This window comes from Bos javanicus, chromosome 24, assembly GCF_032452875.1.
Source record: "Bos javanicus breed banteng chromosome 24, ARS-OSU_banteng_1.0, whole genome shotgun sequence".
NCBI classification, from domain to species: domain Eukaryota; kingdom Metazoa; phylum Chordata; class Mammalia; order Artiodactyla; family Bovidae; genus Bos; species Bos javanicus.
Window position 1 is genome coordinate 26543531 of NC_083891.1, and position 26212 is coordinate 26569742.

At 38.5% G+C, this 26212-nt stretch overlaps 1 non-coding gene across 1 annotated transcript; it reads right to left on the minus strand.

The window, feature by feature from the left end:
- Positions 1-18525: 18525 nt before the first annotated feature.
- TRNAC-ACA (transfer RNA cysteine (anticodon ACA)) lies at positions 18526-18597 on the minus strand. The gene has a single exon. It is a non-coding gene; the product is annotated as a tRNA-Cys (tRNA).
- Positions 18598-26212: the final 7615 nt, after the last annotated feature.

The window sequence follows — 26212 nt, forward strand, 5'->3', positions numbered from 1 at the left end:
CGTTTATTTAATCTCATCTGTGGGACTTGAGCTGGTAGAGTCCCCAAAGCCTGCTTTAAATCATTGTGCTCATAGTACCAACTGCTGTAATAATAGTGAATGGATCATTGACGAGCCCATGAGACTTCACTGAGCACAGTCACATAGGCTTTTAATGAATGTAACAGTATGGCAGGTAAACACAGAGGTGCAACAAATTCCAGACACAACTCCCAGGGTCCTTTCTCAGTTGCCTGGGATGCTTTATCTTAAAATCGTTAACCAACAAGATACATGAAAACATACCTTTTTCTCAAGGAAGTCAAGGTACAAATTATAGAAGGTCTTTTGTGCCCCACTGGTCATAAAACCAAACTAGGAAACTGTTTAAACCACGTTCGAGTGATCAGTTTATATATTTTCAGTAAATAACATAGACAGATTAACACAGAGTGCCTTTAAGGGAGTTTTTGACTTTATACAACACATTTAAAATCATGAGCTAGTACATTTTATCCCTGCTTTGGACAACAGTTGGTAGCAGACTTCTGGAGTTCCTAGGAATAACACAGTTCCATATCAGAGAAACCACAAGTTAGCCCTATCTTTATACAGATTTGCGATTTCAGTTATCTCTTTTTTATTTCATTTAAAAATACTTGTTGCTCAGTTGCTAAGTCATGTCCAAGTCTTTGGGATCTCATGGACTGTAGCACGCCAGGCTTCTCTGTCCTCCACTGTCTCCTTGAGTGGAATAAAACTCCTGGCCTATATGACTGATTTTTGGAACGATTTTTAGACTCACTTTAAGAACTAGAAATTGTTCTACTTTATCATAAATGTTCCTTGTATGCTTGAGAAAGATATTAACTCTATAATTTCTAGAATTAGCTATTATATAGAAATAAGTCTTTTAAACCAATCTGTCAATCGAGTTTATCAGATCTTTCAAAATTATTATTGTGTCCTTATTTGTTCACTTTACTGTCAATTAGTGGAAGAAGAATGTTAGAGGAATGCTTGATTTGTCCATCTATAGATATAACACTGTCAGTTATTTACCATATATATTTGAGAGTAGGTTATTATCGTCAAGCAGGTTATAGAGTTTTATATAATCCTGGTGAATTTAAGGATTCTTTTCCTATGCCATTACCATTTTCCCCTAATGTATATTTTATACGATGTCACCATCAGCGAACTTTAGATCATTTCTTTCCTAATGTATTTATTCTATTAGTAACATTTATTTTCAACATTTTTATGGTTTTACATTTTTTAATTTTGTAAAATTATAAGCTATACCATTTAAGAGTCAATATTAGAATATCTGTCTTTTAATTGGTAACTTAGGTGACTTTGTACATTTATTTGAATTCTTTCCCTATCATATTCTATTTTTTATTTATTCTGTTTTTTTTTCTCTGCTTCCTTTAACTTTCTTTCATCCTAGCCCTTTTAACTAGCAAATGTTTTTCCTTTATTGTTTGGAAGCTATCTTTTAGTGCTTATTCACTTAAAAAATTTTGTTTGTATTTAAAATTAAAAAAAATTTATAATGTTGTATTGATTTTTGCCCGACAACAACACAAATTAGCCAAATTATACACACATTATAATTATACATCTTCTCTCTCCCTAGTTTCCCTCCCCTTCTCCCATCCCATCCCTCCAAGTCATCAGAGAGCACCAGTCTGGGCTCCCTGTGCTACACCAGCTGTCAATCTTACCCGATAGTATACGTATGTTGATGCTACTTTCTCTATTCATCCCAATCATTCTCTCCCTCACTGTGTCCACAAATCCATTCTTTAACTCTGCATCTCCATTCCTTCCCTGCAAATAGTTCATCAATATCATTTGTCTAGATTCCATACATATACATGAACATACTGCATCTGTTTTCTTAAGTGTAAATTTTTTAAAAAGTCAAAATGTATACCTTCCACAGACCACTTAAGTTTAAGCATCCCATCTCATTTTAAAAGCTGACTTAGGGAGCTATTTCCCAAAGAGAAGTATGTGCCTTCAGCTGGAAGGATCTCTCCTCTTAGTGGTTGTATCAGTCAGTTCAGTCACTCAGTTATGTCCGACTCTTTGCAACCCCATGGACCACAGCACGCCAGGCCTCCTTGTCCATCACCAACTCCCAGAGTTTGCTTAAATTCATGTCCATTGAGTTGGTGATGTCATCCGACCATCTTATCCTCTGTCATCCCCTTCTCCTCCTGCCTACAATCTTTCCCAGCATCAGGGTCTTTTCCAGTGAGTCAGTTCTTCACATCAGGTGGTCAAAGTATTGGAGTTTCAGCTTCAGCATCAGTCCTTCCAATGAACACTCAAGACTGATCTCTTTTAGGAGGGACTGGTTGGATCTCCTTGCAGTCCAAGGGACTCTCAAGAGTCTTCTCCAATACCACAGTTCAAAAGCATCAATTCTTTGGCCCTCAGCTTTCTTTATAGTCCAACTCTCACGTCCATACATGACCACTGGAAAAACCATAGCCTTGACTAGATGGACCTTTGTTGGTAAAGTAATATCTCTGCTTTTTAATATGCTATCTAGGTTGTTCATAACTTTCCTTCCAAGGAATAAGCGTCTTTTAATTACATGGCTGAAGTCACCATCTTCAGTGATTTTGGAGCCCCAAAAAATAAAAAGTCAGCCACTGTTTCCACTGTTTCCCCATCTATTTGCCATGAAATGATGGGACTGGATGCATGGTCTTAGTTTTCTGAATGTTGAGCTTTAAGTTAAAACTTTTTCACTCTCCTCTTTTACTTTCATCAAGAGACTCTAGTTCCTCTTCACTTTCTGCCGTAAGGATGGTGTCATCAGCGTATCTGAGGTTATTGATATTTCTCCTGGTTCCAGCTTGTGCACCATCCAGCCCAGCATTTCTCATAATGTACTCTGCATGTAAGTTAAATAAGCAGGGTGACAATATACAGCCTGAAGTACTCCTTTTCCTATTTGTAACCAGTCTGTTGTTCCATGTCCAGTTCTAACTGTTGCTTCCTGACCTGCATCCAGGTTTCTCAAGAGGCTGGTCAGGTGGTCTAGTATTCCCATCTCTTTCAGAATTTTCCACAGTTTATTGTGATCCACACAGTCGAAGGCTTTGGCATAGTCCAGAAAGCAGAAATAGATGTTTTTCTGGAACTCTCTTGCTTTTTCCATGATCCAGCGGATGTTGGCAATTTGATCTCTGGTTCCTCTGCCTTTTCTAAATTCAGCTTGAACATCTGGAAATTCATGGTTCACATATTGCTGAAGCCTGGCTTGGAGAATTTTGAGCATTACTTTGCTAATGTGTGAGATTAGTGCAGTTGTGAGGTAGTTTGAGCATTCTTTGGCATTACCTTTCTTTGGGATTGGAATGAAAACTGCTTTTTCCTGTCCCGTGGCCATGGCTGAGTTTTCCAAATTTGATGACAATTTGAGTGCAGCACTTTCACAGCATCATCTTTTAGGATTTGAAATAGCTCAACTGGAATTCCATCACCTCCACTAGCTTTGTTTGTAGTGATGCTTCATAAGGCCCACTTGACTTCACATTCCAGGATGTCTGGCTCTAGGTGAGTGATCACACCATCATGGTTATCTGGGTCATGAAGATCTTTTTTGTATAGTTCTTCTGTGTATTTTTGCCACCTCTTCTTACTATCTTCTGCTTCTGTTAGGTCCATACCATTTCTGTCCTTTAATGAGCCCATCTTGGCATGAAATGTTCCTTTGGTATCTCTAATTTTCTTGAAGACATCTTGGGTTTCCCATTTGTTGTTTTCCTCTATTTCTTTGCACTGATCACTGAGGAAAGATTTCTTATTTCTCCTTGATATTCTTTGGAACTCTGCATTCAAATGGGTCCATCTTTCCTTTTCTCCTTTGCTTTTTGCTTCTCTTCTTTTCACAGTGGTTGTATGATCCAACACTATTCCCATTTATCTTCAGTGAATATTTCATAAGATCACTCTTGTGTTAGATGTGGAGATGAAATCTCATATTAATAACTTAACTGCTCTTTGTTCTTTAGCCAGCCTTTGAAGTCACTGTGTCTTTACCTGCTGAATACTTTGACGTGTGTGTCTTATATCATTGCACTTGTGCCTTCATTTTACAAAAGAATGTACCTTCCTTTTCTCCTCTCTCAGCCCTCTTATAGTTACTGAGATGATATATAACTTCCAGTGCAATAGAAATTCTTTTCAAATTTTTCCACTTTCAGACATTGCTGTCTATAATACGTGAAAATGTATTTTTTTTTAATGTGGAAATAAACTCTTTATGCCAAGATGCTAACATTACCTTCTAGGCAGTGGCCATATTGCCTTCATTTCATTGATTTGTTTATTCCTTGTAACATACTGAATTATGATACATACAGTGATGGGACTACAGCAGTGTTTTAACAGCCAAATGTATTCAATATGGGCCATTTAGGGGACAAAACGAAAATGAGAACCTATAGGCAGAAACTTGTGCTTTAATAATCAAAATGTGAATGGACTATATCTGAAGATAGATTCCAATCAATGAAAAAATACACAATGCTAACAGTTATAATGGGATGGTTAAAATCTCAGTTTTGAAACTAGAACTTTTAAAATAATCATATTTGTCAGTAATGCACTCAGAATCATTTTTATCTTAAAAGGATGAATTTTCTTTTGCACTGTTGTGTTTCATTCAATAAACGGTTACTATTTTCACTTGAACACATTTTCTAAGAAAAATCAGAATTGAATTTTTTAACTAAAATGTAACTCAAAGGCTTAACTTATTCTTTTTTTTTAAACAAATGCATTCAAGTATTACTATAATTTATTTTGGGACACATTCTATTTATTTTTGCTCTTGAGGATTACTTAGTTTTTGCTCAGTGGTCTATAAACCTGAAATTTTGCAAACATCCTCTCTACCTTGTGTTTTTAAATCAGAATTTCTCACTTTTTTTTTTTTTCAATATTTGAGAGATTTTATGTCTCTTCCATTGTTGCAGGAGGGTGTTGACACATTGCATTCTGTTCATTATACTGCCTGAGAATCTAATTTTCATACTCGTTTCTAAGTGTGTATTTGGGATTTCAATTTTATTATTGAATAATCTCACCAGCCGAATTTTTGAATTACAGGTTTACTCAGGAGAGGGTCAATTGATTTTACTATTCTCAACTGGGAATTTTTTAACTTGGTGTGTGCTAAGTCACTTCAGTCATGTCCAACTCTGTGATCCTATGGACTCTAGCCAGCCATGCTCCTCTGTCGGTGGGATTTCCCAGGCAAGAATACTGGAGTAGGTTGCCATTTCCTTCTCCAGTAGATCTTCCTGACCCAGGGATCGAAACCGTGTCTCTTGAGTCTCCTGCACTGGCATTGGCAGGCAGGTTCTTTACAAACTGCTCCACCTGGGAAGCCCCCAGGAATTTTTTACTTAATTTATTTATTGCTTCTATAAACTAAAATCTGATTAACCACATTGGGGCATGTTTTACAAGTTGAAGACTTACAGCTCAACTAATTGTGACCAGTTATAAGTAAAATCCAAGTAAAGATTTTTGGAAAATATAATTTTATAGTGTACAGCATTATAATCAACAAAATATAAAATTCTGCCTTTGTCATCAATGAGTTTGCAACTTTGTCTGGAAGTAGAAACTAAATATTTGGAAAGTAAATTGAAAGTTCACTTTTTCTCTCCTCTCCTTTAAGTTGGCTTAAAACTCAACATTCAGAAAACTAAGATCATGGCATCTGGTCCCATTATTTCATGGCAAATAGATGGGGAAACAATGGAAACAGTAAAAGATTCTATTTTGGGGGGCTTCAAAGTCATTGAAGATGGTGACTGCAGCCATGAAATCAAAAGACGCTTACTTCTTGGAAGGAAAGTTATGACCAACTTAGACAGCATATTAAAAAGCAGAGACATTACTTTGCCAACAAAGGTCCATCTAGTCAAAGCTATGGTTTTTCCAGTAGTCATGTGTGGATGTGAGAGCTGAACTATAAAGAAAGCTAAGCACTGAAGAATTGATGCTTTTGAACTGTGTTGTTGGAGAAGACTCTTGAGAGGCCCTTTGACTGCAAGGAGGTACAACTAGTCCATCCTAAAGAAAATCAGTCCTGAATATTCATTGGAAGGACTGATGCTGAAGCTGAAACTCCAATACTTTGGCCACCTGATGAAAAGAACTGACTCATTGGAAAAGACACTGATGCTGGGAAAGATTGAAGTTGGGAGGAGAAGGGGACTACAGAGGATGAGATGGTTGGATGGCATCACCGACTCAATGGACATGAGTTTGAGTAAGCTCTGGGAGTTGATGATGGACAGGGAGGCCTGGCATGATGCAGTCCACAAGGTTGCAAAGAATCGGACATGGCTGAGCGATTGAACTGAACTGAACTGAAACTGAAAGTTATCTGCATGTCTAGGTACTTTGAGGATAATGAAAGCCAATTCAGTCTAGCTAAAAGATGATATTAGCCTTTGTCTGGTTACTGGTAATGAAACAACTTAGCAAAATGTAGAACTCATCAATAACTGACATGAATATTTCAACTTGTGTAACTGAATTACTTTTGGTTCATTAACACTGCCCAAAGTCATTTATTTTAATATGCATTTGGATGACAGTATTTGAATTGTAAATACGTCTAGTCATTTTTTTTTTCTTTTCTATTTTAGCTTATGTGTAAATCAATTTACTGACACGATAGAGAAAAATTTCCTCTGCACTGGATTTTTACCACACTGTCATGAAGAAAGAAGGCTCAAGGCATAGCCAGTTTAGATGAAAGCTTTAAAAATATGACAACAGTGTATCTCCTGAGAAGTATAAACAGTTAAATGCTCACATATTGTGTATGTGCAAAGGTATTTAAAGTGTATTTAAACAAGATTGTAAGTATATATACAATCCTGTTTAAATATGTTTGCATATTATATATATCCATATATATATATATATATATATATATATACACACACACACACATACATACATGAACAGTATGAAAAGGCAAAATGATAGGATACTGAAAGAGAAACTCCCCAGGTCAGTAGGTGCCCAATATGCTACTGGAGATCAGTGGAGAAATAACTCCAGAAAGAATGAAGGGATGGAGCCAAAGCAAAAAGAATACCCAGCTGTGGATGTGACTGGTGATAGAAGCAAGGTCCGATGCTGTAAAGAGCAATATTGCATAGGAAGCTGGAATGTCAGGTCCATGAATCAAGGCAAATTGGAAGTGGTCAAACAAGAGATGGCAAGAGTGAATGTCGACATTCTAGGAATCAGCGAACTGAAATGGACTGGAATAGGTGAATTTAACTCAGATGACTATTATATCTACTACTGCGGGCAGGAATCCCTCAGAAGAAGTGGAGTGGCCATCATGGTCAACAAAAGAGTCTGAAATGCAGTACTTGGATGCAATCTCAAAAACGACAGAATGATCTCTGTTCGTTTCCAAGGCAAACCATTCAATATCACAGTAATCCAAGTCTATGCCCCAACCAGTAACGCTGAAGAAGCTGAAGTTGAACGGTTCTATGAAGACTTACAAGACCTTGTAGAACTAACACCCCCAAAAGATGTCCTTTTCATTATAGGGGACTGGAATGCAAAAGTAGGAAGTCATGAAACACCTGGAGTAACAGGCAAATTTGGCCTTGGAACACGGAATGAAGCAGGGCAAAGACTAATAGAGTTTTGCCAAGAAAATGCACTGGTCATAACAAACACCCTCTTCCAACAACACAAGAGAAGACTCTATACATGGACATCACCAGATGGTCAACACCGAAATCAGATTGATTATATTCTTTGCAGCCAAAGATGGAGAAGCTCTATACGGTCAGCAAAAACAAGGCCAGGAGCTGACTGTGACTCAGACCATGAACTCCTTATTGCCAAATTCAGACTTAAATTGAAGAAAGTAGGGAAAACCACTAGACCATTCAGGTATGACCTAAATTAAATCCCTTATGACTATACAGTGGAAGTGAGAAATAGATGTAAGGGCCTAGATATGATAGATAGAGTGCCTGATGAACTATGGAATGAGGTTTGTGACATTGTACAGGAGACAGGGATCAAGACCATTCCCATAGAAAAGAAATGTAAAAAAGCAAAATGGCTGTCTGGGGAGGCCTTACAAATAGCTGTGAAAAGAAGAGAAGCGAAAAGCAAAGGAGAAAAAGAAAGATATAAACATGTGAATGCAGAGTTCCAAAGAATAGCAAGAAGAGATAAGAAAGCCTTCTTCAGCGATCAATGCAAAGAAATAGAGGAAAACAACAGAATGGGAAAGACTAGAGATCTCTTCAAGAAAATTAGAGATACCAAGGGAACACTTCATGCAAAGATGGGCTCGATAAAGAACAGAAATGGTATGGACCTGACAGAAGCAGAAGATATTAAGAAGAGATGGCAAGAATACACAGAAGAACTGTACAAAAAAGATCTTCACAGCCCAGATAATCACGATGGTGTGATCACTGACCTAGAGCCAGACCTCCTGGAATGTGAAGTCAAGTGGGCCTTAGGAAGCATCACTACAAACAAAGCTAGTGGAGGTGATGGAATTCCAGTTGAGCTATTTCAAATCCTGACAGATGATGCTGTGAAAGTGCTGCACTCAATATGCCAGCAAATTTGGAAAACTCAGCAGTGGCCACAGGACTGGAAAAGGTCAGTTTTCATTCCAATCCCAAAGAAAGGCAATGCCAAAGAATGCTCAAACTACCGCACAATTGCACTCATCTCACATGCTAGTAAAGTAATGCTCAAAATTCTCCAAGCCAGGCTTCAGCAATAGGTGAACCGTGAACTTCCTGATGTTCAAGCTGGTTTTAGAAAAGTCAGAGGAACCAGAGATCAAATTGCCAACATCTGCTGGATCATAGAAAAAGCAAGAGAGTTCCAGAAAAACATCTATTTCTGCTTTATTGACTATGCCAAAGCCTTACTGCGTGGATCACAATAAACTGTGGAAAATTCTGAAAGAGATGGGAATACCAGACCACCTGATCTGCCTCTTGAGAAACCTATACGCAGGTCAGGAAGCAACAGTTAGAACTGGACATGGAACAACGGACTGGTTCCAAATAGGAAAAGGAGTTCGTCAAGGCTGTATATTGTCACCCTGTTTATTTAACTTATATGCAGAATACATCATGACTCTGGATGGACTGGAAGAAACACAAGCTGGAATCAAGATTGCCGGGAGAAATATCAATAACCTCAGATATGCAGATGACACCACCTTATGGCAGAAAGTGAAGAGGAACTCAAAAGCCTCTTGATGAAAGTGAAAGTGGAGAGTGAAAAAGTTGGCTTAAAGCTCAACATTCAGAAAACGAAGATCATGGCATCCAGTCCCACCACTTCATGGGAAATTGATGGGGAAACAGTGTCAGAATTTATTTTTCTGGGCTCCAAAATCACTACAGATGGTGACTGCAGCCATGAAATTAAAAGACGCTTACTCCTTGGAAGGAAAGTTATGACCAACCTAGATAGCATATTGAAAAGCAGAGACATTACTTTGCCAACAAAGGTCCGTCTAGTCAAGGCTATGGTTTTTCCTGTGGTCATGTATGGATGTGAGAGTTGGACTGTGAAGAAGGCTGAGCACCGAAGAATTGATGCTTTTGAACTGTGGTGTTGGAGAAGACTCTTGAGAGTCCCTTGGACTGCAAGGAGATCCAACCAGTCCATTCTGAAGGAGATCAGCCCTGGGATTTCTTTGGAAGGAATGATGCTGAAGCTGAAACTCCAGTACTTTGGCCACCTTATGCGAAGAGTTGACTCATCGGAAAAGACTCTGATGCTGGGAGGGATTGGGGGCAGGAGGAGAAGGGGACGACAGAGGATGAGATGGCTAGATGGCATCACTGACTCGATGGACGTAAGTCTGAGTGAACTCCGGGAGTTGGTGATGGACAGGGAGGCCTGGCGTGCTGTGATTCATGGGGTCTCAAAGAATCGGACACGACTGAGCGACTGATCTGAGATCTGATCTGATACATACATATATTTGAACATAAGTGCAATACTTGAGATTTAATCCAAAATTTGATATAACCCAGATAATTCCCGCTATACTACAATACCCTGCTAGACTCCTCTGTTCATGGGATTTCCCAGACAAGAATACTGGAGTGTGTTGCCATTCCCTTCTCCAGGGGATCTTCCCAATCCAGGGATCAAACCTGGGTGTCCCATATTGCAGGAGGCCTGAGCCACCAGGGAAGACCACAGTGCAGAGAATAAAGGTACTGTTTTGTTTCAAGAAAAACTGTATGGTAGAGAGGGTTATATGTGGAAACCAGGGTCTACAAGGGTTAAATAACTTGTTCACCATATGGAGCTGGTGAATTGCAAATGCAGTTCTATAGGTCTTCAGATTATTTGATCTTTCCATTATATCATTGTAGTATATTGGTATCCTGGAAGCAGATTCTTAGATGGAGTTTAGTTTTCAAGGTTTATTAAGGAGTGCCTTTGGGGTCAACATTTGTGAAAAGAGTGGGAAGAAAGCAGGACTACATGGAGAACCTATAATGCAAACCCAACAATAACTTTGGCCATGATCTTTGGGAACTCTGGAGCTAAAATGGACTACTAGAGTTGCCCCATATTAGGTAGAAATAGCTGAGTCTTTATAACTACATCTATCAGATCTGGTCCCTCAGAGTGTGAAGAGATAGAGGATTTGGTGTCTGTAGTTGTGGGGTAATGAAGAAAGTTGGTTCCTGTAAATGAAGTAATTCCTGAAGTTATTGATAGGATCCCATGCATTCAGGGTGACAAATCCTTTCTTGAAAGATAAACCAGATGAAGTATTTCTGCATCCACTGTAATTCATGACTTGTGCTACCCAGCTCCATTTCTTTACAGGGACCTTCACTGGTCTTTGCTGGTGGACCTTTGCTGTCCATGGTAGCTACATCAGCCTTGGTAAGTAAGACTCCATGGCTACAGCTCCATGCAAAATCTCCATCTCTGGCACTGTGATCCCTCTGTTCATATGTACATTTACACAACAATAGGGTGACCAATGACAGAGGCTGAGTGACTTCAAATGATTGAATTGTTCACCTGTTTTAGCGACCCTTCCATGAAAAATTACTTCTGGTAGGCTGGCATTAACTTCTGGTGGGCTGGTACACAGATCTCCACACTCTTCTCCCATTTCCACATGTCCTTCTGTGTTTCTCTACCCGAGACCTTCTTGCCTCTATTTTTCCAATGTTTCCTACCCAGCTTCTGATCAGGCATTCCTCACTGCCTATCTCTTGCCACACAAAATGGATATCAGTTACTACTGTTGGAGAGGATTTTTCTTCACAACTTAATTTTAAGGCCACCCATGTGTTATAGGGCAGCTAGTGCTCACTTTTTTGCTTGAATCCACATAGTAAGCTAATTGTTCTGAGAAGCTGGAGCTGTTATATTGAATTAAGAATATTTAGATAATGACCTGCAGAATTAATGAGGGGGCAGAAGGCACTCGCTTAGAGTCCACAGGTAGCTCCCTCAGCATCTAAGTTCCCACTTTAGGAAAATAAACCCATGGGGTTGTTTTGAATGAAAGTGCAGTTTCAATACATCCACACAAAGGAAGCAGAGTCACAAGGTGTATTATTTATAGATCTTGGAAGCAGGGAAAGGAGGGGGTTCAATAAACCAGAGTAAGGGGAGTCCTCCAGCCCAGGTCTCAGTTGATCAGATTTTACCCAGGAGTTCCTGAAGAGGTTGCTAAGCAACAGCTGAACACATTCTCTAACCAGTGTCTTCTCTAAGGCCTATTCAAAGCTGGTAGTCTTACTGATGAGTGCAGTATTTCCAGGTGTGGCATATATCAACTCTGGAACCCAAAGATGCATACGCTTCTTTCATCATGGTGTGAGGTACAAGATTCAATCGACTGTATGTTGCTCCAAATGGGATTCTGGCAAGACCTTAACCAATAAAATTTTTGCTGATGTGGCACACATATGAAAATTTGTGCTTACAAAGAACAGACAATATTAAACATTTTCTCTCCCGACTCTGTCACGGTATATTCTGAACTGTAATATAGTCTTGAGACATCCAGACTGGCACTGGTAGTAGCTTACTCTGCTCCTCCCCTGGAGGTTATGCTACCAAGAAGGTCCTAGAGATTTCATACCTGGCTTCCACTGCCTGCTAAACACTTAGCTTTTTGTTATCTTTGTTTTACTTTTCTTAAGCCAGCATATATCAATGTAAAGAGTTTAGCTCCAGCCATACAATTCCATTATTTTTATAATTACTATTTCCTTCATACTTTTCAAAATAGATATATCACACTCACAGTGTAATTAACCATCAGGATTTGATGCCAATTCACCATCAGTAAAAGTTTTAAAAATTATCTCACAATTACCATCAAATTATTTCACAATTACCAGTGATGGTTTTTTCACTGAGAACTGGGTAGGGCATGCTTCAGTTAGTTCTAAGGCTCCATCTTTATGGCCTACTGTTTGGATTACCTAGCAATCCAATGCTTGCCAACTGAACTCGCTTCCCAAAGCAGAATACATGAGACTTGGGTTTGATCCCTGGGTTGGGAAGAGCCCCCAGAGGAGGGCCTAGCAACCAGAGCCTGGTGCACTACAAAGAGGCAGACACAACTGAAGTGACTTAGCACATGCACATTTGGACTGCAAACCAAACATACTTTCATTAGCAACTATATGTCAACACAGAAGTGAGTTCAGTTCAGTTCAGTTCAGTTGCTCAGTCGTGTCAGTTGCTTTGCGACCCCATGAATTGCAGCACGCCAGGCCTCCCTGTCCATCACCAACTCCTGGAGTTCGCTCAAACTCACATCCATCGAGTCAGTGATGCCATCCAGCCATCTCATCCTCTGTCGTCCCCTTCTCCTCCTGCCCCCAATCCCTCCCAGCACCAGAGTCTTTTCCGATGAGTCAACTCTTCGCATGAGGTGGCCAAAGTACTGGAGTTTCAGCTTTAGCATCATTCCTTCCAAAGAACACCCAGGGCTGATCTCCTTCAGAATGGACTGGTTGAATCTCCTTGCAGTCCAAGGGACTCTCAAGAGTCTTCTCCAACACCACAGTTCAAAAGCATCAATTCAGAAGTGAGTGGGAAGTGCTAATTAAGGAGTACTTTTGAGGCTAATGGAGAAGGCAATGGCACCCCACTCCAGTACTCCTGGAAAATACCATGGATGGAGGAGCCTGGTAGGCTGCAGTCCATGGGGTTGCTAAGAGTTGGACACGACTGAGCAACTTCACTTTCACTTTTCACTTTCATGCATTAGAGAAGGAAATGGCAACCCACTCCAGTATTCTTGCCTGGAGAATCCCAGGGAAGGGGGAGCCTGGTGGGCTGCTGTCTATGGGGTTGCACAGAGTCGGACACAACTGAAGCGACACAGCTAATAGCTATAGTGTGGGAAGGAGTATGTAAATCCAGAATGCAGGCCAGAGGTCAACCTCAGCTAATTGCATAGAGACCTCTTGGGTTGAAATCACCCACAAGAATTGTCCCATATCAGACCCTGAATACCTGTGCAGTGATCAGTTATTGATGGAGATTTTCTTGACCTTGTGGCAGAAAGTTTTCTACAGAGGAGGCAACCCTTGCAAGGACTGGTAGCTGTAGACTCTTTGTTGAATGCACTTTGCAGGCGAGTCCACTAGACCCAGAGGTCTGCTCTAGGCAGCGTATCTCTGTGTCCATCACAATCATGGTATTGCTAATTAAAACAACTATTCAGAAAAAAAAAAGCACATGAAAATATCATAATCAAAATAACCTAAAACAATATTTTGATTATATACTATAGCTAAGTTAAGCTCAATAAAGAAATTGCCCTCTGTTAGTTTTAAGTACATTAGTTTCCCTATAAAGGGAAGCTTAAGTAATTAAAAAAAAAATCACTTTCCTAATTATGAAAACTACAGTAATTACTCTGTAATCCCACTTTAGTCTGCAGTGGGCTTTTTACTTGATAAGTTCCATGTGTAACTCTTGATGAAGAATTGTTAACATGGTTTATAATTCTTTTCTGAATTATCCAGATACTTGTCTTAATTCCCTTAAACCCTTTGAATGTGTGGAGATGCAAGTAAAGTAGATGTGGACAATATCCAAGATATTTGAAACCACAGTTTATTTCTGAATCGATTTGTGTGGGGAATTGCATTAACAATTTGCACCCTTGTTGTATTTGAAAGGATTTCGAATAATAGTTTTATTGTCTTTGCTTATTTGTTTTTAACTTGAATTATACAAACGATTGTTTCAATTTTTCCTCTCACCTTTAAAAGACATGGGAGAGTTTAGTATAATTAATCACTTATTAAATATCTGCTTACTGTTGAAACTGAAGTCTCAGACTCAAAGTATGTCATAAATTATAATAGCTAATATAAAAATAATATAAAACTACATTTTCTAAACTATTTTCATAAGCATGGTGAACACATTTTCCTTTCACTAAGGTGCTATTTGTGCTATTATAGCACTGATAAAGATTTGGAAAATTACAAAGGAAGTCATAATTTGCCATGGCACAGAGTCACTATAAATATAAAATACAGGGTCAACGTAGGAAAAGATTTATCTCGATTTATTCTTTGTTGAGGAAGACAAGTTAGAATCCAGAAAACTCTCTTAAATATAAAAATGAAGTACAAGATATTTTACTAAAATTAAAACACAAACATATGCCCACAATAAGTATATGCTTTATCTTAAATTGTTTCCGTTTCACACAACAATGCTGTGCATGCTAAGTAACTTCAGATTTGTCTGACTCTTTGGGACACTATAGACTGTAGCCCACCAGGTTCCTCTCTTCATGGGATTCTCCAGGCAAGAATGCTGGACTGGGTAACCATTCCCTTCTCCAGGAGATCTTACGGACCCAGGAATGGAACCCTGGTCTCCTGCATTGCAGGTGGATTCTTTACCACTGGTGCCATCTGGGAAGCCCCACAACAATGCTACATCTTCTCAAATAAATTGCTCAATTTATTCTAATATGAAGACTTAAAGTTGGCCTGTCAAAGAATTCAACTTCTACACAACAAGGAGTAATAAGGACTCATTTACTTCTTTGCATGAAGAAACTAAAAAACAAGGCAATTCTCTCTTTCTCTCTCTCTATATATAAAAGGCTCTCAGGATATTTACATCATACAACAAAGGAGAGTAATCTTTAAAATATGAAAAACAAATGGGGTGAGACCTACGTCTTATACCAGAGGAATTTTCCAGGCTGTGGTCCTTGGACTACCCAATCAAAGGACAATGTCTTTCAGAGTTAAGATTCAGAGGAAATCAAAGTGAATAGAATTTGCAGCAGGGAGTAACTACAAAGAGAGGACTGTAATAGAGGAAGAGAAACCCAGGGATCTTCAGAGGATCCACCTGAGGTATTCAGTTGAGTATAGACCAACTCATACATATAAGGAAAATACTCAGGAAAAGAAAGAAAGAATTAAATGAAAAGTACTGCTGCTAAGTCATTTCAGTCGTGTCCGACTCTAAGCAACCCCATGGACTGCAGCCTACTAGGCTCCTCCGTCCCTGGGATTTTCCAGGCAAGAGTACTGGAGTGGGATGCCACTGCCATGGGACATCAAAAGTACAGGAGATATTGCCTGTTCCAAACAGAGTAGAAAGTTTGATCATTTATGAACCATCATTTAGTATATCAGTTCAGTTCAGTTCAATTCAATTCAGTCACTCAGTTGTGTCCGATTCTTTGCAACCCCATGAATCGCAGCACGCCAGGCCTCCCTGTCCATCACCAACTCCTGGAGTTCACTCAGACTCACGTCCATCGAGTCAGTGATGCCATCCAGCCATCTCATCCTCTGTTGTCCCCTTCTCCTCCTGCCCCCAATCCCTCCCAGCATCAGAGTCTTTTCCAATGAGTCAACTCTTTGCATGAGGTGGCCAAAGTACTAGAGTTTCAGCTTTAGCATCATTCCTTCCCAAGAAATCCCAGGGCTGATCTCCTTCAGAATGGACTGGTTGGATCTCCTTGCAGTCCAAGGGACTCTCAAGAGTCTTCTCCAACTCCACAGTTCAAAAGCATCAATTCTTCGGTGCTCAGCTTTCTTCACAGTCCAACTCTAGTATATCAACGAAGGTCTAAATATTTCTTTGATTCTACATAACAAAACTTATAGGCAAAATCTGAAAGGGACAAACTTCAAGTAACTTAACTTTTTCCTAGAACATTTTAACAATATTTTTAATAATACAAAAAGTTCTCATATCTAACATTCACAATGTTGTTCAAACAAATATTACCAAGCATGCAAAGAAATACGAAAATGCTATCCATAATAAGGGGAAATATTCATCTAAACTGAATCAACAATGGTTAAGATGATATAATCAGTACAAAAATATATTAAAATAGTGAATATGTCTATCTTCTGTATGTTTGAGAAGGTAAAGAAAAAACTGACCATATAAAGTAGAGAAATGTGTGCTGTGCTGTCATTTCAGCTAGTTGTGTCCGATTCTGTGACCCTGTGGACTATAGTCTGCCAGGCTCCTCTGTCCATGGGATTCTTCAGGCAAAAATACTGGAGTGGGTTGCCACTTCCTTCTCCAGGGAATCTTCCTGTCCCATGGATCAAACTCCCATCTCTTACAACTCCTGCATTAGCAGGTGGGTTCTTTACCATTGGGGCTTCCCTGATAGCTCAGTTGGTAAAGAATTCCCCTGCATTGCAGGAGACTCTGGTTCAATTCCTGGGTCGGGAAGATCTGCTGGAGAAGGGATAGGATACCTACTCCAGTATTCTTGGGCTTCCCTTTTGGCTTAGCTGGTAAAGAATCCTCCTGCAACACAGAAGACCTGGGTTCGATCCCTGGGTTGGGAAGATCCCTTGGAGAAGAGAAAGGCTACCCACTCTAATATTCTGACCTGGAGAATTCCATGGACTGTATAGTCTGTGGGGTTGCAAAGAGTCCGACACGACTGACCGACTTTCACTTCACTTTCTTTACCACTAGCGCCACCTGGGAATCCCATAAATTAGAGAAATGGAAGGTATAAAGAAGAGTCAAATTTAACTTCTAAAAATGCAAATATAATATTTAAAATGAAAGTGCCCTGGATATAATTAGTAGTAAACTAAACCCTGCAGAAACATGTGTAGTGAACTTGGAGCTACAGTAATGGAGTTTACTCAAAATAAAACAGAGATTAAAAAAAAAGAACAGCACTTTAGTGAACTATGGGACAAATTCAAGAGTTAAATATAGATTAGATTGAAGTACCTGAAGGAGAAATGAAAAAATTACTTGAAGAAGTAAGGATTGACATTTTTTCCTGAACTTGATGACAACTATTAGTTCAAAGATTCAGAAAGTTAAAATGAACCCTAGCACAAAGAATACATCAGAGCACATCAAAATAAAATTATTTACCTTCAGAGATAAAGAGAAAACATTAAACTCCAAGAAAAATGAGAAATACGGCATACAAATGAACAAGGATAAAGGTGAAACTAGTTTTTTTTGTTGTTGTTGTTAGAAACAACACAAGCTAGAACATAGATGAAAAGATTTTTAAGTTTTAAGCAAAATAATTTACAATCTTGATATATTTGTCTCCCAAAAACACCTATCAAAAATAAAGACTTTTTTGAAATACACATAAATGAAATAATTGAGTATTATCAGTAGACCTGTACTTTAAGAGAAATTCTTCAGGTAAAAAGGAAACGATAGCAGGTGGAAACCTGGGCTTACACAATAGGAAAAACAGAACTGGAAATGGCAAATATAAAGAACTTTTCTTGTTTTTAAAAGTATTTAAAAAGAGAGTCAATTGTTTAAAGCAAAAGTAATAGCAGTATATTTTGGAGTTTATAGTACAGATAGAAATAAAATGTAGAAAAATTACAGCACAAAGTCTGAGAAGAAATACACTGTTATGTTTCGTTTACTATACATGAAACAGTATGGTATAAGGTGAAGATATGTTGTGATATGTTAAAAATGTGTACCATAAATCCTAAAGAAACAACTAATAAAGCTCAAAAAAGAGCTGTAGCTCATGAATGAAGAAAATAAATAAAATAAAATAGTAACTACACAATTCATACTCAGGTGGTGCCAGTGGTAAAGAATCCGCCCGCCAATGCAGGAGATGTTAGAGATGTGAGTTCCATCACTGGGTTGGAAAGATCCCCTGAAGGAGGGCATGGCAACTCACTCTAGTATTCTTGCCTAGAGAATCCCATGGACAGAGGGGCCTGGTGCACTACAGTCCATAGGGCTGGAGAGTCGGACACAACTGAGTGATAACACTAATCTGTGATCTAGTCATTTCACTCTTATGTACTCATTCAAGAAAACTGAAAATAGTGATCATTAAAAAGTAAAGTCGCTCAGTCACGTCCGACTCTGCAACCCCATGGACTGTAGCCCACCAGGCTCCTCCATCCATAGGATTCTCTGGGCAAGAGTACTGGAGTGGGTTGCCATTCCCTTCTCCAGCGGATCTTCCCGACCCAGGGATTGAACCTGGGTCTCCTGCATTGTAGGCAGACGCTTTACCGTCTGAGCCACCTGAGATCTAAACACAAAGTGAAAGTGAGGTCGCTCAGTCGTGTCCGACTCTTTGTGACCCCACGGACTGTAGCTACCAGGCTCCTCCGTCCATGGGATTCTCCAGGCAAGAATACTGGAGTGAGTTGCCATTTCCTTCTCCAGGGGATCTTCCCGACCCAGGGAATGAACCCGGGTCTCCCGCATCGTAGGTAGACGCTTTACCGTCTGAGCCACTAGGGAACTCCTAATTAAAAGACATACTCAAATGTTCTTAGCCGTTTATTTGTAGTAGCCATCAAACCGGAAATAATACAAATACATAGTAACTGATTCTGGGTAAACATTTGTGGTATATTGATATGGTGCAATACAGCTTAGCAATATGAAGCAAAAATCATCGATAAAAACAATTATGTCTTAAAATATAATGGATATATCTTAAAATAATTCTTCTGAGTGAAAGAAGCCAGAAAAAGATATTGCATATTTTGTATGATTCCATTTTTATGAAATTCTAGCAAATGCAAATTAATCTCTAGTAACATGAAACAAATCAGTAATTTCCTGGGGACAAGAAGAGTGACTAGAAAGGATGGAGGAATAGATTAAAAGGGGCAAAAGGAAATGTTCAAGGATGATGAATATGTACATTATCTTGATTGCAGTGATTTTTTTCCCATGGGTATGTACATTTGTCAAAAGTTAATTGTACCCTTTAAAGATGGAACGCTTATTGTATGTCATTATACTCAATGGTAAAAAAAAATGTATGTCCAAATACTTGCTTTACAACTATACAGATGAGTGACTTTCAGTCACTTACTAATACACTATAAGATCAACCTTCCTTCATAAATTAAGGGTGATATCTTCCTTCGAGGTATATTGGAAGATAAAAATGAAATTTTTGTTACCCATCTATTACAATGCTAAACATAAATTTTGCATAAAAAATTAACTATAGGATGATAGATTACTAAACAATACAAATTATTACAAAAACAAAATGCTATATCACATTTAAAAAAATCACTATGGCACAGTATCCAATAAGATGTTTCTCATGATGGTTCTCAATCACTTTTATGTTCTAGAAATATTACTTAAGACCAAATGTTTAAAACTACTACTCTATTGGGCTTCCCCAATGGCTCAGCTGTAAAGAATCTGCCTGCAATGCAGGAGACACAGGAAATACGGATTCATTCCCTGGGTTGGGAAGATCCCTGGGTAAGGAAATCGCAACCCACTCCAGTGTTCAACATATACTATAACCTGTATCACTAAAATTAAAAGACCAACAAGTGGAAAAGTACTGTAACATTATAACTTTTGCCTCACTTTTCTCCTTCAGTTCATTAATACAGAGTTGTCAGAATAGTCTGCTTAATTTCCTCTAGATTTTGCCAAGGTGAATACATTTAATTAAAATCCTTTCATTCAATGAACAAAGTCAATATAGCAACTCACCTAAAAGTGAAGCCCCAGTACAACTTTACTCATTAGTTAGAAGCTTTGGGCTTTGAATTAATCTGGATTATGTTTCAATTTCATTTTACCTGCCCTACTTAGAAAGTTACTACTTTCACAGTAAGAATATGTCTAAGGAGAAAAATGTATTAAATGGATCTCTGTGATTTTTTCCTTCTTCCCCATTCTCAGTATCTACATGGAAAAATACTTAAGTCACTAAAGACCAAGTAAGATGATGCATGTGAAAGCATTATACAAAGAGTAATATTCTTAGTACTGCTAGTACTGCCAGAACTATTACTGCCACCACTACTACCATCACTATTACTACGACTACTACTACCTCTATTAGTGCTCCCTAAGAGGATGGAAAGTGGAAGGAAAAGGAGCAAGAGAAACAAGTAAACAGCAGAAAGAAGAAAAGGTACAAAAAGGATAATTGGCTATCTTTACTATTCTAATTTTTATGTTTGTATTCTCTTCCAGAAATCAGGGTAACAATATGAGCCCTCTAACCACCTTCTTCATTTTGGGGATTGCCAGATTTAACAAAAAAGAAAAAATACAGAGCGCTAGGTTAAATTTGAAGTCAAGATAAACAAAAAATTATTTTTTACATAAATATGTCCCATGTAATATTCAGAATTTGCACTAAAAATTTTTTTGTTATTTATCAACAACTAAGTTTAACTATGCATTCTACATTTTATCTGTCAATTATATCCTTTACTTCTGTATTTTTCATCTTTCTTATAATATGTGCCCATCCCCAATAAAGCATGCAGGAGTAACTTTCAAGAGTCATACAATCCAATTAGTTCATAGGAGCAGAACCTTCCTATCACCAGCGAAGTGTGGAAGTGAAACCTCCTACCTTCTTTGGCGAAAAACCAATTGTAAAGAATGAAAGATAAGAGGAAACGAAACATGAGGAGATGAGAACGTGAACATTTTCAGATAGATCATAATAGTAACAAAGTAAGTTGCATGGAAATTAAAGAAATATGCCTTGGGATATAGGAAGGCAGAATCTGGAGTAAGTCGCTGTAGACATAGCCGAGACTGGTACTACCACACAGAAGGCAGCGTGTGAGTAAATAAGTGCTATTGATGAATTAATTTGGTGGAAAAACTACCTTTGCTTAATCAAATATTCTATTGCATCATAAAGTATGTTCATTACCCTTATCATGGGAGAATGCAATCTTCTTTTAGAGTGGCTCATGTGGTTAAATCTTTGTCAATCTTCTAACATTACCATATAAAAAAACTCTAAAAATGAATAAAAGTACTGATATATCTGCTCATTTTACCAAATATAATTTATGCAACTAGGTGAGAACTCTTTTTTCTTTTCTCTTTAAGAGTAAATCTGCATAATGCCTATTCATTGAGTCAATTATATATAAATGTTATATTTGCTGCTTGATCTTTAGTAGAAAGAGCAAAATGAAGCAAAAATCAGTAATTGAGATTTTAGTTTTTCTATTTTCTGTCTTGAACTAGGGCAACAGTCACTCAGTTATTCTGTCACTCATTTTTTAACCTGGATAATGGAAACTAATAAAACCTGCTGACCTATCTTATAAAATATTTGAAGAACTTAACTATTTCTTAATGTATTGAAACATACAATTAAAAGCTATTACTTCAGATTTATTTCATGCAGCAAGAGGGAGCTGCTTAAATCTATGTAAAGAACACGGAATAAACGAGCAATTTCACCTTAGTGAAACAGTAAGTTTGCCACCAGCAAATTAGTAAGAAGGAGAAATGGGGAAGGTAACCTTATAATTATATTATTCTAACTGGGAGATTCGATAGTAGTTAGACTATTAGTAATAACCCCTGGACAACAGATATAAATGGGGATTATTCCAGGCAAAATGAGTTACGTGGTCACTCTAGATCTGGAAAACTAGTCTTGAAATTGCATTTACATAGAGTATACAGAATTTTTACTGGTTACATGTTTGTTTTGTGTTACAGAGAAGATGTGGAGTCATGCAGAATTGAGGCAAATAAGAATTCCCAAAGACAGGAAAACTGTTCAGAGTTGGATATGTTAAATCATTTGTAGAAAAATAGATTTCAAAGACAGAAATTATTTGAAAATTTGTATATCTGGAGACTCCAAGGAGAAAAATATTTTAAAGCATTTGATTTTCATATTCTACCAACATTGAAAAGTACTGAAAATGTAAAAGTGTGGTTAATTTTTCAGTCATTTGAAAAATTATATTTCAATGGAAATAAGTGGGGATTATATTATGTTACATATTGCTTTATGCATCAAACCTTATAGCAACATATGCATTTTAAAAGTAAGATTATAAAGGAGAAAATATTCCAGAATTCTTCAAAAGATTATATACTTAAACAGTGAGTATGTAAAGGAGGACAGTACATTATAATAATGAAAAGGAAGATTATTTTACATTATGAGTACCTTATTTAATCAATATGAGCTATGAAATAGGTGTTGCTTTCCATATTTTATGGAGCAATTTAGAGAAAATTTAAGTGAGCAGTTAAACCACGAGTAAGTGACAAAATTCTCCAGAAGAGAAGGAAATGGCAAACTACTTCAGTATTCTTGCCTTGAGAATCCCATGAACAGCATGAAAAGGCAAAAAGATAGGACACTGAACTCCCCAAGTCGGTAGGTGCCCAGTATACTACTGGAGATCAGTGGAGAAATAACTCAAGAAAGAATGAAGAGACGGAGCCAAAGCAACAACACCCTGTTGTGTATGTGACTGGTGATGGAAGTAAAGTCCAATGCTGTAAAGAACAATATTGCATAGGAACCTGGAATGTTTGGTCCATGAATCAAGGCAATTTGAAAGTGGTTAAACAAGAGATGGCACCCCATTTTAGGAATCAGTGAACTAAAATGGACTGGAATGGGTGAATTTAAATCAGATGACCATTATATCCACTAATGTGGGTGAGACTCCCTTAGAAGAAATGGAGTAGTCATTTAAGTCAACAAAAGAGTCCAAAATGCAGTAGTTGGATGCAATCTCAAAAACAAACAACCTCTGTTTGTTTCCAAGGCAAACCGTTCAATATCAGAGTAATCAAAGTCTATGCCCGGACCAGTACTACTGAAGAAGCTGAAGTTGAATGATCCTATGAAGACCTACAAGACCTTCTAGAACTAACACCCCCAAAAGATGTCCTTTTCATGATATGGCACTGGAATGCAAAAGAAGGAAGTCAAGAAATACCTGGAGTAACAGGCAAATTTGACCTTGGAGTACAGAATGAAGCAGGGCAAAGGCTAATAGAGTTTTGCCAAGAGAACACACTGGTCATAGCAAACACCCTCTTCCAACAACACAAGAGAACTCTACACAGGGACATCACCAGATGGCCAACATCGAAATCAGATTGATTATATTCTTTGCAGCCAAAGTTGGAGAAGTCAGCAAAAATAAGACTGGGAGCAGACTGTGGCTGAGATCATGAACTCCTTAATGTCAAACTCAGACCTAAATTGAAGAAAGTAGGGAAAACCACTAGACTATTCAGATCTAAGCTAAATTAAATTCCTTACAACTATAAAGTGGAAGTGAGAAATAGAGTCAAGGGATTAGATCTGATAGACAGGGTGCCTGAAGAACTATGGATGGAGGTTCATGACATTGTACAGGAGACAGGGATCAAGACCATCCCCAAGAAAAAGAAATGCAAAAAGGCAAAATGGTTGTCTGAGGAGGCCTTACAAATAGCTGTGAAAAGAAGAGAAGTGAAAGGCAAAGGAGAAAAGGAAAGATATACCCGTTTGAATGCAGAGTTCCAAAGAATAGCAAGTAGAGATATGAAAGCCTTCCTCAGTGATCAGTGCAAAGAAATAGAGGAAAACAATAGAATGGGAAAGACTAGAGATCTCTTCAAGAATATTAGAGATACCAAGGGAATATTTCATGCAAAGTTGGGCACAATAAAGGACAGAAATGGTATGGACCTAACAGAAGCAGAAGATATTAAGAGGTGGCATGAATGCACAGAAGTACTACAAAAAAAGATCTTCACGTCCCAGATAATCATGATGGTGTGATCACTCCCCTAGAGCCAGACATCCTGGAAAGCAAAGTCAAGTGGGCCTTAGGAAACATCACTAGGCACAAAACTAGTGGAGGTGATGGAATTCCAGTTGAGCTATTTCAAATCCTAAAAAGATGATTCTGTGAAAGTGCTGCACTCAATATGACAGCAAACTTGGAAACCTCAGCAGTGGCCACAGGACTGGAAAAGGTCAATTTTCATTCCAATCCCAAAGAAAGGCAATGCCAAAGAATGCTCAAACTACCACACAATTGCACTCATTTCACATGCTAGCAAAGTAATGCTCAAAATCCTTTAAGCAGTCTTCAATAGTACGTGAACTGTGAACTTCCAGATGTTCAAGCTGGATTTAGAAAAGACAGAGGAACCAGAGATCAAGTTGCCAACATCCGTTGGATCATTGAAAAAACAACTGAGTTCCAGGAAAATATCTATTTCTGCTTTCTTGACTATCCCAAAGCCTTTGACTGTGTGGGTCACAACAAACTGTGGAAAATTCTGAAAGAGATGGGAATACCATACCACCTGATCTGCCTCCTGAGAAATCTGTATGCAGGTCAGGAAGAAACATTTAAAACTGGACATAGAACAACAGACTGGTTCCAAATCAGAAAAGGAGTACATCAGGGCTGTATATTGTCACCCTGCTTATTTAACTTATATGTAGAATACATCATGAGAAACACTGGGATGGATGAAGCACAAACTGGAACCAAGATTTCCAGGAGAGAAATATCAATAATCTCAGATATGCAGGTGAAATCACCCTTGTGGCAGAAAGCAAAGAAGAACTAAAGAGCCTCTTGATGAAAGTGAAAGAAGAGAGTGAAAAAGCTGGCTTAAAGCTCAACATTCAGAAAACTAAGATCATGGCATCTGGTCCCACCAGATCAGATCAGATTAGTCACTCAGTCTTGTCCGACTCTTTGTGACCCCATGAATTGCAGCACGCCAGGCCTCCCTGTCCATCACCAGCTCCCGGAGTTCACCCAGACTCACATCCATTGAGTCAGTGATGCCATCCAGCCATCTCATTCTCTGTCGTCCCCTTCTCCTCTTGCCCCCAATCCCTCCCAGCATCAGTCTTTTCCAATGAGTCAACTCTTCGCATGAGGTGGCCAAAGTACTGGAGTTTCAGCTTTAGCATCATTCCTTCAAAGAAATCCCAGGGCTGATCTCCTTCAGAAAGGACTGGTTGGATCTCCTTGCAGTCCAAGGGACTCTCAAGAGTCTTCTCCAATACCACAGTTCAAAAGCATCAATTCTTCGGCGCTCAGCCTTCTTCACAGTCCAACTCTCACATCCATACATGACCACAGGAAAAACTATAGCTTTGATTAGATGAACCTTTGTTGGAAAAGTAATGTCTCTGCTTTTGAATATGCTATCTAGATTGGTCATAACTTTCCTCTTCCAAGGAGTAAGTGTCTTTTAATTTCATGGCTGCAGTCACCATCTGTAGTGATTTTGGAGCCCAGAAAAATAAAGTCTGACACTGTTTCCACTGTTTCCCCATCTATTTGCTATGAAGTGATGGGACCAGATGCCATGATCTTCGTTTTCTGAATGTTGAGCTTTAAGCCAACTTTTTCACTCTCCTCTTTCACTTTCATCAAGAGGCTTTTTAGTTCCTCTTCCCTTTCTGCCATAAGGGTGGTGTCATCTGCATATCTGAGGTTATTGATATTTCTCCTGGCAATCTTGATTCCAGCTTGTGTTTCTTCCAGTCCATCCAGAGTCATGATGTACTCTGCATATAAGTTAAATAAACAGGGTGACAATATACAGCCTTGACAAACTCCTTTTCCTATTTGGAACTAGTCTGTCATTCCATGTCCAGTTCCAACTGTTGCTTCCTGACCTGCATATAGGTTTCTCAAGAGGCAGGTCAGGTGGTCTGGTATTCCCATCTCTTTCAGAATTTTCCACAGTTTATTGTGATCTACACAGTCAAAGGCTTTGGCATAGTCAGTAAAGCAGAAATAGATATTTTTCTGGAACTCTCCTGCTTTTTCATTGATCCAGCGGGTGTCAGCAATTTGATCTCTGGTTCCTCTGCCTTTTCTAAAACCAGCTTGAACATCAGGAAGTT